General features: G+C 45.1%; 1 long non-coding RNA gene across 1 annotated transcript; it reads right to left on the reverse strand.

Annotated features, from left to right (window-relative positions):
- Positions 1–337: 337 nt before the first annotated feature.
- On the reverse strand, positions 338–7,222 carry LOC142827235 (uncharacterized). Its single transcript, XR_012901832.1, has 4 exons — positions 7,085–7,222; positions 2,492–2,577; positions 2,242–2,416; positions 338–469 (listed from the first exon to the last, which is right to left on the reverse strand). It is a non-coding gene; the product is annotated as an uncharacterized LOC142827235 (long non-coding RNA).
- Positions 7,223–11,977: the final 4,755 nt, after the last annotated feature.

Raw genomic sequence — 11,977 nt, forward strand, 5'->3', positions numbered from 1 at the left:
TGGTCCTCCTCGCATCCTTCGGCATGTGGGAGAGAGGGACATATCAGAAAGAACTGAGTTTGTATATGAATCTTTACTTCCAATATTTACCCAGAAGTCTCATTAGGGGTTACAACCATTCCCTATCACCACCCCAAAGTTAGAGGATGAGATCCTCACTCCTGCTTCCTCCCTCCCATATTGGAGGAGTGAGGCCCCTGGTGCTACTTAGCACAGGTGATCTCTGCCTCTGGGCACCAGCATTCCCTCCTCAGCTACTTCTGGTAGCCTGGGAAGTGTTGAGGTCACGTGACTAGTCTAGGGCAGGGAAGAACCCTGCATACCTCACATGCCCCCAGAACTATCTCTGCTCCCTCTTTCTTCTTAGGCTGCTTCTTGAGCTGTTGTCGACAAATTCTTATGGACCCCAGTTACTGCTTCTTTAGAATAAAACAGCCAGTTGCAGGGAGCTTGTACAGGGAGGAAGTCACTGAGGGAAAGAAAGAAATCCGCACTTAGGCTACGTCTAGACTGCATCCCTCTGTCGACAGAGAGATGCAAATCAAGCACATTGAAATTGCTAATGAAGCTGGGATTTACATAACCTGCACCTCATTTGCATAAACATGGCCACTGCTTTTTTTCGAAATGGAGTTTAAAAAAAAAAAAACCCAGCAGTTTAGACGTGGAACTGTCGAAAATAAAGCCTTTTTCGACAGAGCCTGTAAACCTCATTTTTTGAGGAATATAGGATCTGTCGAAAAAGGCTTTATTTTCGACAGATTCACATCTAGCCTGCCAGTTTTTTTTGAAACAACTCCATTTTGAAAAAAAAGCGACAGCCATGTTTATGCTAATAAGGATATTTAAATCCCGGCTTCATTAGCAATTTCGATGTGCCTAATCTACATCTCTCTTTTGACAGAGAGGTGTAGTCTAGACACACTCCTATTGTGCTGCAAATGGATTAAAAATAACCCTCCAAGTCAGGAAAGCAGCTGTATTAAGGAAATCACTGAGGCGTATGCTTAACATTAAATCACGTTTAAGTCCCATTGACATCAATGAAACTTAAGTATATGCTTAAAAGTGAAGCATGGGTAATATCTATAGATCAAAGAAAAACCCGTGGCTAGCCTGGGCCAACCAATAGGCTTGCAGGGCTCAGACTGCAGGGCTGTTTCATTGCTACGGAGATTTTGAAGCTCAGGCAGAAGCCCGAAGTCCAAGACCCTTCCTCCTGGCAGGGTCTTTGAGCCCAGATTCCACCCAGTGCTCAGAAACTCTACACAGCAATGAAACAAACCTGAAGCCTGAGCCCAAGTTGGCTGGCATGGGCCCATCTGGAGTCCTTGAGATCGTCCTGGAGTCTCTATTAAATATTATATAATTAATTCAACATTATGTCAGGAATATGCCCAGCCAAAATTGGCAACCTTAGGCCAGCTGGGGCATTTTCTTCGCTGTGTAGACGTATTGGCTACATCTAGACTGAAAGCCTCTTTTGAAAAAACCTCTTTCAAAAAGTGTCTAGACTGCAACCAGTACGTTTGAAAAAGCAAGCCGCTTTTTCGAAAGAGAGCACCCAGGCAGCCTGGATACTCTCTTTCGAAAAAGCACAGTTTACATTACATAGCACCTTTTTTTGAAGGAGCACTTTTGAAAAAAGGCATTCTTCCTCGTAAAACTGCCGCGTTCTTTTGATTTACTTTCAAAAACACGGCAGCAGTCTAGATGCAGGGGAAGTTTTTTTAAAAAAAAAAACTTGTCATCTAGACACACCCATTGGCTACGTCTAGACTGGCATGAATTTCCAAAAATGCTTTTAACGGAAAAGTTTTCCATTAAAAGCATTTTCGGAAAAGCACGTCTAGATTGGCAGGATGCTTTTCCACAAAAGCACTTTTTGCGGAAAAGCATCCGTGGCAAATCTAGACGCAGGTTTCCGCAAAAAAGCCCCGATGGCCATTTTCGCCATCGGGGCTTTTTTGCGGAAAACACTACTGTGCTGTTTACACTGGCCCTTTTGGACAGAAGTCTTTCGGAAAAAGACTTTTGCCCAAATGGGAACAGCATAGTTTTTCCGGAAAATCACTGATGATCTTACATGAGATCGTCAGTGCTTTTCCGGAAATTCAAATGGACAGTGTAGACAGCTGGCAAGTTTTTCCGCAAAATCAAATGATTTTGCAGAAAAACTTGCCAGTCCAGACACAGCCATTGTGTTTAAGTGCTTCCCTGAGTGTGGATTGATTTAAATACCTGCTTAAAAGGTTTCCTGAGTTGGGACTGGAGCCAAGGGGGAGAAGTGGAGGCAACATCGCGAACATGTTTTTCAGTCGGCTCTCTGGCTCCACTTCAGCTAACGGATCTATTGCTTGCCGATGACACTTCATCAAATGGGGCGAATGCTGTGTTGTCACAAGTTCCCTGCATTCTATGAAATCATGTTACTTTATAATAGCAGAATGAGTATACCTATAGAGAAGAGCAATACATAATAATATCTTACCTTTATATAGCAGCTTTCATCTTAAAGGATCCCTGAGTGCTTAACAAATTGTAAGGAATGACATCTTCCCCTCAAAAATGCAGCCACTTTTGAGGAAAACAAAGATAAATTTTTAAATCCCTAATTTATTAACTTTCCCCAAATCCTAACCTGAACACTCAGTTGAATTCCCCTTTATTTGGACTGAACAGTAAGATGTAAGTTAATAGCTGTATGTTTTATAGCATCTTAATTTTGTTATTACATAGCATCCTCAAGCACCTTGTTATTACAGTCATAACTATTGAATTTCACTATTAATGGTGAATTATAATGTTATACAGCAGAAGACTAACATGCCCTACTGAAACCAAAGGGGGAATTTAAGTAGAACTGTGTATTGGGCTTCCAGCTGCCCCCAAAACAGTTGTGGGACCAAGAAGACCAGAATGTCATGAACCTGAGCAACAAACCATGGGCAGAGTCCTTCAGTTGGGGGGTTCAGATAAAATTTCTTGTATTTGCTCTCCACATCCCACCAATGTAACTGAGTCTCAGCCAGATACCTGCACAGTAACTTTTGTCCTGCACAGTGGCCCCAGTCACAATTAGGTGCTGGGTAAATGATTCCACCAAACACTAAAAACATGATGCTGGGTGTCATCAGCACAGGAGACTGGAAGCTGCTGGAATTTGTGTTCCTGGAATTTCTCTCTCATTGTGGTTGGTGAAGTTTGACCCTGCCTGAGGTAGAGCCTGGTGATGTCCCACCCTTCTGCTGCAACTTCCTAACATCTCCCTGACATAGCATCCCCCACTCCAGGGGTGCTGGAAGAGTGAGAGTGCTGAGAGTTATTGAACCAAACTGTAAATCATGTATAGAATGGAAACCACTTAAATCCAGAGGATACTGCAGCACCTCAAGTTCCAGCACCTATGTCCCTCTCCCTTCTTTTCCCTCCTGACCTGGGTCCACCAGTTCAGCCCTCCTTCATCCTTTTTACTGCAGCAATACAACCCTACTTCCTCTGCTGTAGCACATCCTCTGCTTCCACCTATCTATTTTGCTCAGCCACATGGATACTAGGAATGTGAGTGTGTTATCAAATAGTCATGTAACCACAAGAAATGTTAGCAGTTACACAACTATTCGATAGTCACTGGGGTGGGGTTGGCAGCCACTGTGCCCCAGTCCCCACTCTTGGGGAGCCCTCTGCCACTCCACACTGCTGCTTCTCTATCAGAGGCAGCAGCATCGGGTGGCAAGCAGGAGCTGGTCTGTGAGGGGAGCCAGTTTAAAAACAGGCTTCCCTTGAAAACTGGCTCCTGACTGCTGTCCTGTGCTGCTGTCTCTGATACAGAGGCAGCAGTGCGGGATGGCAGCAACTCCTGTCCGTGTGGGTACCAGGCTTGACAACAGGATGCTGTTCCAAGAAGGACTGCTAAGCATGGATGGAGTTCACCTTTTGAGGAAGGGGAAGAGAGTATTTGGATACAGACTGGCTAACCTAGTGAGGAGGGCTTTAAACTAGGTTCGACTGGGGCAGGTGACCAAAGCCCACAGGTAAGTGAAAAACATACAGACCTGGGAGATAGGTGAGAAATGGGAGGGAGCATGAGCTATAATAGCAGAGATAAAGGAGGGACAAGGCGTAACTGGGGGGCAAAATCAAATCCGTATCTTAGATGCCTGTATACAAATGCAATAAGTATGAGGAATAAGCAGAAAGAACTTGAAGTGCTAATAAACAAACACAACTATGACATAGCAGGTATCACAGAGACTTGGTGGGATAATACACACAATTGGAATATTGCTATAGAAGGGTACAGCTTGCTCAGGAAGGATAGGCAGGGAAAAGAAGGGAGGAAGTGTTGCCTTATATATATAAAATGTATACAATTGGACTGAGGTTGAGATGGACATAGGAGACAGACTTATTGAGATTAGATTAAAAGGGGTAAAAAACAATGGTGATGTCATGCTAAGGGTCTACTACAGAACACCTACTCAGACAGAAGAGGTGGATGCGGCTTTTTTAAAATAACTAATAAAATCATCCAAAGTGCAGGATTGGGTGATGGGGACTTCAACTATCCAGACATATGTTGGGAAACTAACACAGTGGGGCACAGATTATCCAGCAAGTTCTTGGACTGCATTAGAGACAACTTTTTTTATTTCAGAAGGCTGAGAAAACTACTAGGGGAAAGTTGTTTTATATTTGATTTTAACAAATAGGGAGGAACTGGTTGAAAATTGGAAAGTGATCATGAAATCACAAGAGTTTGTGATTCTAAGAAATGGTAGAAGGGAAACCAGCAAAATGAAGACAATGGATTCCAGGAAGGCAGATTTTAGTAAACTCAGGGTACATCTAGACTACATGGCTCCATTGATGGAGCCATGTAAAATAGTTTACTCGGCATAGTCAAAGAAGCAGGGATTTAAATAATCCCCACTTCATTAAAATAATGAAGCTAATCATTAAAATAATGATCAGCTAATCCGGCACAGCGCGGCACTCTAGACGCGGTGCGGTCAACAAGGGAAGCCTTTGTCGACTGCTCTGGTAAACCTTGTTTCACGTTTGATGACCAGCTGATCGTCGGCATAGCGGGGTGGCCATTTTTATTTTAATGAAGCAAGGATTATTTAAATCCCCGCTTCTTTGACTATGCCAAGTAAACTATTTTACATGGCTCCGTCGACGGAGCCATGTAGTCTAGACTTACCCTCAGAGAGCTGGGAGGTAAGATCCCATGGGAAGCAAGACAAAGAGGAAAAACAACTGAAGACAGTTGACAGTTTTTCAAAGGGACATTAAACTATTCCACTGTGTAGGAAAGATAGAAAGAATAGCAAGAGACCACCTTGGCTTAACAAGGAGACCTTACATGATCTAAAAATGAAAAAAGTCGTATAAAAAGTGGAAACTAGGTCAAATTACAAAGGACAAATATAAGCAAATAACATAAGTATGCAGGAGCAAGATTAGAAAGGCAAAGGCACAAAACAAACTCAGTCTAGCTAGAGACATAAAGGGTAACAAGAAAACATTCTACAAATATATTAGAAGTAAGAAGAAGACCAAGGACAGGATAGGCCCATTGCTCAGTGAAGAGGGAGAAACAATAACAGGAAACTTGGGAATGGCAGAGGTCCTTAACAACTACTTTGTTTCAGCTTTTACCAAGGAGACTGATGGTAATGGGATGCCTAACATTGTGAATGCTAGTGGAAATGGGGAAGGTTTAGAAGATAAAATAAACAAAGAACAAGTTAAAAATTACTTAGAAAAGTTAGATGTCTTCAGATCACCAGAGCCTATAATACTCAAGGAGCTGATAGAGGAGGTATCTGAGCCATTAGCTATCATCTTTGAAAAATCATAGAATTACAGAATCATAGAATCAAAGGGTTAGAAGAGACCTCAGGAGGTCAAGAAGCAAGAAGATAGGACAAGAAGTAAGAAGTCGGGAAAGATTCCAGAAGACTGGAAAGGGGCAAATATAATGCCCATCTATAAAAAGGGAAATAAGAACAACTCAGGAAACTACAAACCAGTTCATCTTAAATAATTAAGGAATTCATCTGCAAAGATTTGGAAGATAATAAGGAGGGAGAAAAATTGTTCTGCTTGGCCTCTGAGGATAGGACAAGAAGCAATGGGCTTAAATTTCAGCAAGGGAGGTTTATGTTGGACAATAGGCAGCCTGCTCCCTCTCCCTCTGCTGAGGCAGCAGCATGGGGGAAAGGGGAGGGGGAGGGAGGGATGGGACAGGCAGCACCATGGAGTGGGTGCTGGGGGGAACTGGCTTTTAAGCTGGCTCCCCCCCCCCCCCCCGCCTCCTCTGTAAGAGTCAGCGGGGGGGGGCAGGTGGGTCTGCAGAGACGGTATGCACCTGCTTCAAAGCCGACTCCCTGTGCATTTCGGTTCCCGCCTGCTCCCCTCACCCTCTGCACTGCTGCCTCTCTATCAGAGGGAGCAGCGCATGGGGAGCAGGGACAAGCAGATCCAGTGCTCATGGGGAGCTGGCTTTTAAGCTCAGAGGCACTGGCTCCCTCTCGTTCCCCACTTGCTGCTTCTGATAGGGTATGTCTACACTACAGAAAAGATCAAAGCTGTCGCTATCAATCTTCCTGGGTTTTAATTAGCAGGTCTAGTGAAGACACACTAATTCAAACTCAGAGCTCCAGTCGATGCCAGTAGTCCTGCTTCCCTTCAACTTCCTGCAGTGTGGACCATGCCAAAAGTCGAGTGAAGGTACTTTGACTTCAGCTACACGATTAACACAGCTGAAGTTGTGTATCTTAACTCAACCGTATCCTGTAGTATAGACACATCCATACAGAGTCATTGGGGGGGGGGGAAGAGGGGCGGTGTGTGTATTCTACAAGATTAACCGATAAAACCAGGCTTATTGGTTAATCATGTAACCATCTACACAATGACATCCCTAGTGGGTACTGTCCTGGGTAGGATGCTGTTATATCCCTATGTCAGGGGTGCAAGCCCCCATGCCTCAGTGTCCCCATATAGCCCCACTCAGGGCAAGTCGCAGTCTGTATGGGTGCTCATCATTGGCATTTGCCACAACGGCTCTGCTTACCTAGTTGGTCTCCTGATCAGCCTGCGAACCAGAGCCTTTGTCTCTAGCCCCTAGTCAAGGGGAGTCTTGGCTGGCCTACTTCCAGCATTTGCTGGCCCACCCCAGCTTGTCTCCCTCCAAGGAGCTCCTACTTCCCCTGCAGTCAGCCCTCCACTGACTCTCCCCCCCCCATCAAACTGGGTTTCTCCCTTTATAGCTGACAGCTTGGCTCGCCTAGCCACCTGGGCTTCCCGGATCTCTGACAACTGGGGTCTCATTAGCCTAACCACTTCTGCTGGGTTCTCCCAGCCACCCTAATGGGTTCAGCTGGCTTCTACAAGCCAATTGTGCTGCCCTAGATAGTTGCCAGCTGGGCTCTCCCTAGCCCAAACAGCTCCAGCTGGCCTCTTTCTTTCTAGCCCTGGCTCAGGGCCTGAGTCCTGGCCTTAAAGGGCCAGTGCAGGGCAGGTGCCCTGTCACACCCTACCTCACATTAACTACTCCAGAAGGGTATGTTGACCTTGGTGAAGAACACTCTCTTGTAGTGGGCTTGAAGGAGGTTGCTGCCTTCCAATGGTGTGTACCTAAATAGTTTTGGGCCTGATTCACTACTGTGTTGCTCTGTTTGTAGGTATTTACACTCATGGAAGAAAAAGTGGGCACACAAGCACTGCTATTTTGATATGGCAGCATTTTACATCCACCGAGCACAGATGTAAGTGACGTTAGCAGATGGAAGAATATGGAGACTCAGGATCTCTGTTTTCCCTTCCTTAGGATGGTTCAGAGCAGCTTTCCTGGGCCCTGCACTCTGGGGAGTCCCGGTCCAAGGTGGCCTAAGGAGCTTACCGGGGGCCCTGCACCAACAGCAGGGGTTGGGCCCACCTCTGCACTCACTGTCAGTGGCAGGAGCCATGGGAAGCAGAGTCACCCAACTCCAGCCTGCTCTGCCCCACCATCTCTCAGGTGGGTCGCTCTGCTTCACTAAGGTGGTGGGAGCAATCCAGCACCAGCTTGCTCCATCCCTCAGCAATGTGGCCGGGAACTGGGCTCAGGAGAAAGGAATAGGCTGGAGCTGGGCCAGTCCACTTTCCGCTGCTGCAATGAGTACAAGGGGCCCCAATTTCTGCTGTCAGTGCCAGACCGCCTGCTAATCCCTCAGGCTGCACCACTTTGGGGAAAGGGCTTGGAGGAAGGGGTGCAATGGGAGTAGAGGGATAGAGCAGGGGAGGGAAGAGATGAGGTGAGTACGGAGCAGGGACAGGGTTTGGAGCAAGGAATGTAGTGGGGGCAGGGGTGGGGCAAAGATGGGAAGAGGCAGGATGGGGGTGGGATCAGAGATGCATGGGAGAGGGGTTGTCCCACATCCTGTACTCTTCTTGGGATGGCCCTGTTTACAGACCACCATTGCTTCAGAGCTCTGGAAATGGAAATTTAGGGCTTTATTATTTACATTTGTCGGGGGGGGGGGGGGCGGGTTGCTGGCCATTTTTCAGTTTTATGTAGAGGGCCACAGTTGTGATTCTGGGGCTTTTTTAATATATTATAATGGGTAATCTCATTGTAATGTTTCCTAATGCACTTTAACAGCAGAGAATTAAAGCACCTCAAGAATCCTTTAACTCACACCAGCAGGTTTACACACACACCAATTCATGTGCAAGACATTATCACACTTCAGCAATCACACACCCCAATACACTTTTCTGTTCTGTGTAGACATGCCCTTAAATACAAGTCACCATTTCTGGTGTTTTCCCAATGTTTAGTGGATACACACTGATTTTGGGGAGTGTTTTGTTGGTATTTATCAGTTAAAAATCTAATATCAGAAGCCCAATGGAAACTCCTTCTTTTGGATTTTACCCCTTTTGCCATCCTTTTGTCTTTTTAAAAACCTAGAAAAGTAACCAATTAACTAACTAAAACTAATCAAACCATGAGCTGCAGCCAGTGAGCACTGGGCACAGCTTGGAGGTGGGGATGTGCCAGACACTGAATAGATGGAGTGGAATAGGCGCCCCTATGGCTGCTTTATGCCACCAAATGATTCCCCTACAAAGGGGCTATATGCAAGTGACTTGTAAGCTGCCAAGGAGCAGCCGAAGATCTAGCCCAAGGGTTCTCAAACTTCAGTGCACCATGACTGCCTTCTGAAACAAAAATTTCTGCATGATCCTTGGGGGAGGAAATGAAGCCTGAGCCCGCATGAGTTGTCCTGCCCCAGGCGGAAGGGAAGGGCAAAGCTCAAAGGCTTCGGGCCCAGTGTCAGCCGACGGTCAGGGCAGTGTGTGTGTGTATGTTTCCGAGAAAAGGTTTAACGTCCGTGCCTTTACTGCTAGGACCGGGGTCCCATCGCAGAGGGTGGCCAGCAGGCCAACAGATGCCCCGTTATATAGGAAGAGCTTATTACACCTTAGATTTTAGCTGCTAGAACACAGGGGGTTCCTTCGCAGAGGGCAGCCTTGGGGAAAGGCTGAAAGGTGCCCCAGTGGATTGTGCCACCTGGGTGTGACACAAATCCAAACGCCCAAGCTCTCCCTATATCTGTCCCTTTATGACTGGCTTAAGTTCTTTTAAATTGTGCTTGGTTCTATTACAGCAACTGAAGGAGTCAGGTTAAAACTTAAACAGTTACAGGTTTATTGAGGAAGCTTATCAATCATATGGTTGCAATGGCTATTGTTCTATTTCTTAACTATTAGCAAAATATAGGTCTTAAAAATGGTTACAAAGAAGATAAAGATAGAAAAATAGAAATAATGGTACCAAGTAACAGCTTACTCTTTCTTTGTGTACACTTAAGACAGAGGACCACATCCAGGTACCATTTTTACCCCCTTCTGTGCCTCTCGACTCCAGCATGTCAGGCCAGGGCCGGTCCCTCAATTCCTAGGAAAGATGAAAATACGAGGTGGGCGTCCCCATAGAACCTCGGGAGGTCAAACACCTAACCTGACCAGCAGGTAGAGGGTAGAATGACACTCAAAGTGAGTGTATGCTGGGCCCATCTTATATACTCATGGGGTCACGTATTTCTCTTTCTTATCTGTAATGCCAATTGATGCTGGTCTGTCTGCTGTGAGACCAGTTCTTACAAGGGAGTTGTGAACTTAATTTACACTTGTAAGAGAGAATTGAGATGATTAAATTTTGAAGTACTGGACATTGTTTTCTCAGTGGGAAATTCCTCTCAGGGACTGTGTGTGTGTTCGAATCAACATAGGTGCCAGCCGGTGGCAGTCTCACATATCCTGATCTCTCCTCATATCTGTGTTTCAGCTTCTCAGGATCAGATGAGCCAGCATAGACTATGCTGATTTTATTGCTCCTTCTCTGTCCTGTATGCTTCAGGAAGGCAAATAAGATGGATGATATGGGGTTAGTCTGTCTGGCCACACCCAGCCAAGTGGCCTGTAATCTGAGCCTCGTGGCACAGTCTGAAGCTTTCGGGTTTCAGCTTTGGCCCTGAGGGTTGTGGGACTTGGACTTAAACCCCATGTCCCAGCGAGCCTGTGCCGGCTCTGGTGACCCCATTAAAATGAAGTTGTGACCAGTGTTGCCTATAAGTTGTGCACTTGTGCAGCCGCTCAGGAGAGATTCAAATGCTGCCCAGCTGATAAGCAGAGAGCCCACAGCTAGATTTTTGTCTTTCTATTAGTGGTGAACATTTGCACGTGCCTTGGCACACATAGAAAAAAATATTTCGCGCATAGATGGAAAAGATTAGAGGGAACATTGCTTGTGACCTGAATTAGGGTCCTCATCCATAGTTTGAGAACTGCTGTTCCAGCCCATATTGTTACACAGGATGGCACACAAACATCAGGAAATGTCAAAGTTGAGGCGCAAGTTGCAGTAAGTCAACAGAGAGATATTAATTTCATTATTAGACTAGTCCAGGGTAACGCTGATAGACCCTGATCGTCTACAGACAGAATTGAACCTGGCACCTCTGGAGCTTAGTGCACAAGCATGTATCACATGAGCTAAAAGTCAACTAGCTGTCAGCAAAGGCCGTAGAGCAGGCTTAGTCTTTGATGTATAAGCACTCGTCTACATTAGGGAGTTATTTCAAAATAACTCCCCTTATTTTGAAATAACAAGCAGAGTGTCCACACTACCAAGCCTGTTATTTTGAATTAAGAGTTATTTCTAAATAACGGGCTGGTTATTTCAAAATAGTAAATCCTGCTTTCCCTCGGGAATAAGCTTATTTCAAAATAGCTATTTCAGGAGTTATTTCAAATTTAGCTATTTCAAAATAATTTCCTAGTGTAGACATGCCTTAAGAGGTGTTAGTGCCAGTACATGGCAAAGTGTACCTCACCCAGAAGGTATGTGGGTTACACCAGCATAAGTGTACAAGAATGACAAAAGCCTTACAAGATGATACATTTGTATAACTAAGACAAAGAACTGTATAATTTGTATTGTATTGACTAGGCTATAATACGCAGTTATGCCATTAAAGACTGTTACTTGTCTATATGAGACAGAAGAATTATATTCAGCTTTAACTATGGCATTTCCTGACCTTTGAGTGCCTGCTCCTGTAAGTTTAATGTTACATGAATTTGGCTTTAAAATAATATCCATATCATAGAATGGAAGCTCACTCCTCCCCCTCCCGAGAATTCAGCTACATCCCTAGGAAATGAGCGTTTAAAAATGGTATTTATGCAAAAAAACCATCCCACATTATTTAACTTTCCAGAATCTCTGTAATTCTCGTGTCCGTAATTTTCAATATCTGTGACTAAAAAACTGGATTAGACATCTCGGTTTTATCCCTGGCCACCAGCCTAGTGACCGTGGGAAAATCAATTTGTGTCTCTGTGCCTCGGTTTCCCTCTGTAAAATCAAGAGAATGCTACAGACCACCTTTGTAAAGAGCTTGAGATCTAGTGGTGA

This window comes from Pelodiscus sinensis, chromosome 2 (genome assembly GCF_049634645.1).
Source record: "Pelodiscus sinensis isolate JC-2024 chromosome 2, ASM4963464v1, whole genome shotgun sequence".
Lineage (NCBI taxonomy): Eukaryota > Metazoa > Chordata > Testudines > Trionychidae > Pelodiscus > Pelodiscus sinensis.